The 5,731-nt window shown below is 42.4% G+C and overlaps 1 pseudogene; it reads right to left on the bottom strand.

Annotated features, from left to right (window-relative positions):
• Positions 1-185: 185 nt before the first annotated feature.
• Positions 186-1,676, bottom strand: LOC114635326 (annotated as a pseudogene).
• Between the last annotated feature and the right edge of the window lie 4,055 nt (positions 1,677-5,731).

Genomic DNA, 5,731 nt, shown 5'->3' with positions numbered 1-5,731 from the left:
CTCATGTATTTATTTTCATTAGCCACGATTCTGTAACCACTTTCTTTCTGCAATGGTGCTACAGTAGGACTGGGCTGTTAAAATCCTGGACAGCTTCTAGTCCACTTTCATAGATACACTTGTTTTCACAGAAGCATGTAGTTTGGGGGCTGGAATTTTAAATATCATTTATTGCATGAACAAGGCTATCTCATTAGATATGTCAGACCAGTCCCTATTCCAACACAAGCACAAGGCAGCAGTACATTTCTCATGCTGCCTTCTAAGTCATGTATGTGGAAGAACTTTACAAACCCATCGCAGTCCTTTTGTTTGGCAAGTGAGTCTGGTTTCATCCACACAAGAACATCTGTGATACTTTCTGCTAATGGTTCAATGCACCTTTCTTGGTTTATACTTTTTAAGTGGCCACAAAATTATGAAAAGAAATAAGTCACAATCCAGCCCAAGTTTGTTATGCCATCTTTGAAAACATAGACCATCATTGGAGAAAAAGCTTTATCATCATTTTTGGTATTTTTTTCTTTTTCTTTTTTTTAACTAAATATTTTCACTATTTACATTTCAAATGTTATCCACTTTTCGGGTCCCCCTCCGCCTGCCCCTGGAATACTCCTATCCCATCCACTCACTCCCTACTCCTATGGGTGTTAGTATTCTGTCTAAACTCCACCTCCACAGTTACCTGGGAACAGCCAGGCATGCTACTCCCCACAGTTACCTGGCAATAGCCAGGTAGGCCTGCCCACTGTAAAAGGGGCTTCCTACCCCCACCTCACTCTCTTGATCCCTTGATCCCTCACCTGCAGGTTCTCTCTGCCCCTTGCCCCTCCCCCTTCCTTTCCCCCTCTCTCCACTTGGTCATGGCCTGCCTCCACTTCTCTTCTCTCTCTCTCTCTCTCTCCTCTCCGCCATTCCTCTGGTTTTTCTCCCCACCTTCTACCCTGAATAAACCCTCTTCCCTCATGGAACTGTCTGGTTTGCTGTTGTCAGTTTCAAGCTGAGCCAAAAATCTAATAATGGGGGTTTTCCTCCACCCACCCACCCATTCCTCCCTCCCTGCCCTGGCATTCCTGTAGACTGGGGAATGGGTGGCCTCTCCTTCCATTGATGCCCAACAAGGCCATCCTCTTCTACATATGCAGCTGAAGCACTGAGTCCCTCAATGTGTACTCCTTGGTTGGTGGTTTAATCGCTGGAAGCTCTGGGGGTCTAGTTGTTTGATACTGTTGTTCTTCCTATGGGGTTGCAAACCCCTTTGGCTTCTTCAATCCTTTCTCTAAAGCTCTCCACTTCCTCTTCTTTTTAACGACCAGTTTCTGAAGCATGCTCTGGAAGGTCATCTTGTGGTTGTACCCCAGGACATTGCCCAAGCGCCATAAGGTACTCCAGAGCCCTCTGTCCAGCACTGCTGGCCTTCCCCAGATGCTGCTTCTCCTTGGAGCTTGTCACGTGCTCCCACAGGTAGTGTGAGATTATCTCTAGTGACTGCAGGTACAGTTCCTCATCCTCTTCCTCAGGCGGGGGTGAGGAGGGCAGGGAGCTGCAGGCACTGGAACTCTTTGCAGCTACTTCAGTTGGAGCAGTGCTGCCTGGAGCCTGCTGAGCACTTCCTGTGCACAGACCTCCAGCTCCTACTCAGGAGACATGATGGCATTGGCCTCCTCCAGTAGCATGGCTAGGAGGTCAAGCAACTTAAGCAGCCATTCCAAGGCTAGCCCCACAGCACTACAGGTTCAAGCTGGTTACTGCAGATCTCCATGGGCCAAATATGGTCAGATGCTGCAGGCTGTGGGGGAACAAGAGTGGGGGAGGCCTCAACTCCAAACTCAAGACAGGTGGAAGTCAGCAGTGAGGAAGGCTGTTTCCTGCCTCCACCTTCTCAAACTATTTTATAATGAGTGTTTATTTTATGAATGTGGGTGCCCTTGCATTCGGGGCATAGATGTTTACAACTGAGAAGTCTTCTTGGTGAGTTTTCCTTTATTGAGTATGAAGTGTTCTTCCCAGTCTCTTTTGCTTACTTTTGGTTGAAAAATTGCTAGTAGATATTAGACTGGTTTTTTTATTTTCACTTTTGGCCCATTTGCTTTATAACCTTTATTTTTCAGCCATCTCCTCAGAAGTAATATCTGTCTTTGTTGCTCAAATGTGTTTCTTATATACAGCAGGATGATGGGTTCTGTTTCTACATCCATTATGTGAGCCTGGGTCATTTTATTGGGGAAATTGAGTTCATTGATGTTGAGAGATATTAATGGCCAATATTTTTTAATTCCTGGTATATTTTTGGTGCTAGTATTATAGGAATTCGGTTAAACTTAATTTCTAGTTAAAGTTAATTTTTACCTGCCCCAGAACACATCCTGAGAGGAGCACATTCCTTAGTCTGAGGACACCTACTGGATTAACCTGCTGGATTAACATTCAGAGGAAGAAGGGATTTACATTCCTCAGACCACAGGGAAGCGAACCCACCTGAGGGTGCTGAAAGACCAGAGCATGTAGACAGACCAACCCTTGACACTTACAGACAAGGGAGGTCTTTGCTACCTCATTCCCCAAAGACCAATCTGTTTAAAAGTCTCGTTGCTCTGCCAATCATATTGTGCCTAGTCACTGTTTCTCTAGTCCACCCCTTAAGTTGTATAAGGGGTTCTTCTTGCCTGCATGCAAGAGAACCCCAGTGCACTGGATTAATATTATCATTAAACCTCATGTTATTCTGTCCCTGTGAGTTTCTGGAGGAGTGTGTCCCCTGGTTTTGGATTTTAGGGTCCAACAGTATATGTATGTGTGATTCACTTTTGATTTTAGTGATGTGGAATGATTTATTCCTTATATTTTCTTGAGTGTAGTTAACCTCTTTGTATTAGACTTTTTCTTCTAGTATCTTCTGACAAGCTTGCTCTTGGACATTTTTTTTCACCCAAATAATTTCTCCTAGTATACCTAAGAGCTATCTGCAACTCATTATGTAGCCTATGCTAACCTGTATGTCAGAGTAATCCTCCAGCCTCAGGGTAGTGTTATAAAATAGAATGTGTACAGATTGATTAGATCTCTGTGAAGACAATAAATTGAACTGAGACCTGATGAATATAAGAACCCTTTCACAGAGTCACTGCACAGACACTAATGCTTTCTTCTTCTTCTTGCCAACTATAAGTTTGAATAATTTTATATTTACATCTATATCTTTAAATCAATATTTTCATACATTATATAGTTAAGTACATTTATATCAAAATAAATACAAACACAAAATTCTAGTATATCTGGTTTTGATTTAAGTTTCATAAGTGTTATTTATCTAGAAAATGATCTATTTCTTTTAGATTTTCTAGGTTTCTACACTACCTGATTTTAAATATAACCCAATTATTTGTGATTTTCCTTAAATATTTGTTATGTCCTCATTGTCTTTTCTGATTTTATCAATTTAAATAATTTCTCTCCATCATTTAGTTAGTTTCAATAATGATTTATTGATCTATGTGATTTTTGTTAAAGAACCAACTCTTTGTTTCATCGATTATGTGTATTTCTCTCCCTCTACCCCTTCTGTCTGTCCGTCTGTCTGTCTGTCTGTCTGTCTGTCTCTCTCTCTCTCTCTTTCACTCTCTCTCTGTATTTTATTCATTTAAACCTACATTTTGATAATTCCCTGCCATCTACTTCTCTTGGATACGTTTATTTCTCTATATTCTATAGTTTTCAGGTGTGTTGTTAATATGGTAGTATGGGATCTCTCTATGTTTTATGTATAAAATAATCTTAGCACCATTTTCATTGTACCCATAAGATTGGCTACATTGTGTATTCATTTTTATTGAATTTTCAAATCCTTTTTTTTGTTTTTTTTAAGGTTTTTTTGAGACAGTGTTTCTCTGTGTACCCCTGGCTGTACTGGTAACTCACTCTGTAGACCAGGCTGGCCATGAACTCAGAAATCCACCTGCCTCTGCCTCCCAAGCTATGGGATTAAAGGCATGTGCCACCACTGCCTGTCTCAAAGTCTTCTTTATTCCTCTCTTGACACAGTTTCACTGAGTAGAGAGTTGTTCAGTTTCTATGAGTTTGTATCTTTCTGTTTTTTTTTCCTGTTGTTGAAATCCACCTTTAATCTATGGAAATTAGGTGACAAGCAGGGCTTTTTTCAATTTTCTAGCATCAGTTGAAATTTACTTTATAACCAAGTATGTTCTTAGTTTTGGGGACAGTTCTCTGATGTGCTGAGAAGCATGTATATTCTTTGGTTTTGAGTGAAATGTTGTATAGTATTTGTTATGTCCATTTGGTTAATATCTGTAAGTTCCAGTGTTGTTTGTTAACTTGTCTTTTACTCTCCTGATGTAATTGTCATCTTGGTGGCTAACAGCCTCCCTCTGCTAACTTAGATCTAGTCCTGTATGTTTATAGAGCCTGTGCAATCTCATCTAGATCTAGAATGTTTTCAGCCTTCGAGACTTTTGCTGAACATGATCAAGCTTTCTTATACTTCATGAACTCCAACTGACTGGTTCAACTCATCTTTTCTTCTTTAAATTCTTGAAGAGGTTGTGGGACTGTGGAATTCTGAGGTGTTTGGCCATGCGTCCAGAGACCTGGCATGTAATGTAAGGCCCAGGTAGAGGGCGGGGAAACAGGTCTCTGCCTAAAGGCCCTAGCCCCGCCCCTCTCCCAATTCCAATATAAACAAACCCCTTCTGGCATTTTTTGGGAGAGCACACCACCAATCAAACCCACCACCATGTCAATAAATGCCTACAACTCCACGTGTCTCCAGCAATTCTGGACTCTTTGTGTAAGTCAAGACCCCCTGTTTCACCAGCCCACGGAACCTGCTCTCTCTATATACTCCTGTTGCAGCCATCTTCAGAGCACCTCCCCACTGCAGCAGCGATCCGTACACCGCCTTCCCTGGGCCTCTGGGGACTCAGCCATGGCCGCGGTACACTAGTGTGACCCCTGCCCCGTGTCTCGCTGGCACACTAGGCCCCGCTTTCTCCGGCCCAGCCGTCTACGGGCCTCTCTCTCTCTCCTCTGTAACCGCAGTTCAAGAGACTACATCACCTCTGCACCACTCAACTGAACAGTGCATCTCGGGACTGCCTCTGTGCTCTGGCTCGCTCCTGCACAGCTGCCCGTGACCCCGATCGTGAGTTTTGACCCACAGGAGGTGTTTGATTCAATCTGACTTCTCTGGAGGTGTTAATTTCATTATCCTTCTCATTCTCTGGCTCATTTTGTATTCACATGTGTCTATCTTGCACTCCCTGCAACCTCTATCTGTAGAAATGCTTCAATATAAGTGTTTCCTCTCTCTTTCTGTACTGCCTTTCCTTATTTTGTTCATGAGTATTGGACATCATTCATGGATTTGTCACTCAATTATACATCACCTTTGAAATGTGGTTCCTTCATTCTTCAATGAAGTAAACTTACCTTCATGGTTTGGTGTTAAAGGTATCTACTAGGGGTATCTTCACACTATATCCAAGGGATTAAAGGTGTGTATTAACTGTTGAGCCACACCACACCTAGATTTTTTTCTGTAAATAACACAGTAGCAGGTTTCCCTGTCTGATCAACTCTCTTGAAATATTTCTTGCCAGGCAGTGATGGGGCATACCTTTAATTACAGCACTTGGGAGGCAGAGGCTGGCAGATTTCTGAGTTTAAGGCCAGCCTGGTCTACAGAGTGAGTTTGATGACAGCCAGGGATACA

Source organism: Grammomys surdaster, unplaced genomic scaffold, assembly GCF_004785775.1.
Source record: "Grammomys surdaster isolate TR1022 unplaced genomic scaffold, NIH_TR_1.0 92520, whole genome shotgun sequence".
NCBI classification, from domain to species: domain Eukaryota; kingdom Metazoa; phylum Chordata; class Mammalia; order Rodentia; family Muridae; genus Grammomys; species Grammomys surdaster.
The sequence above is the reverse complement of the archived record's forward strand: the minus strand, read 5'-3'. Positions and strand labels throughout refer to the sequence as shown.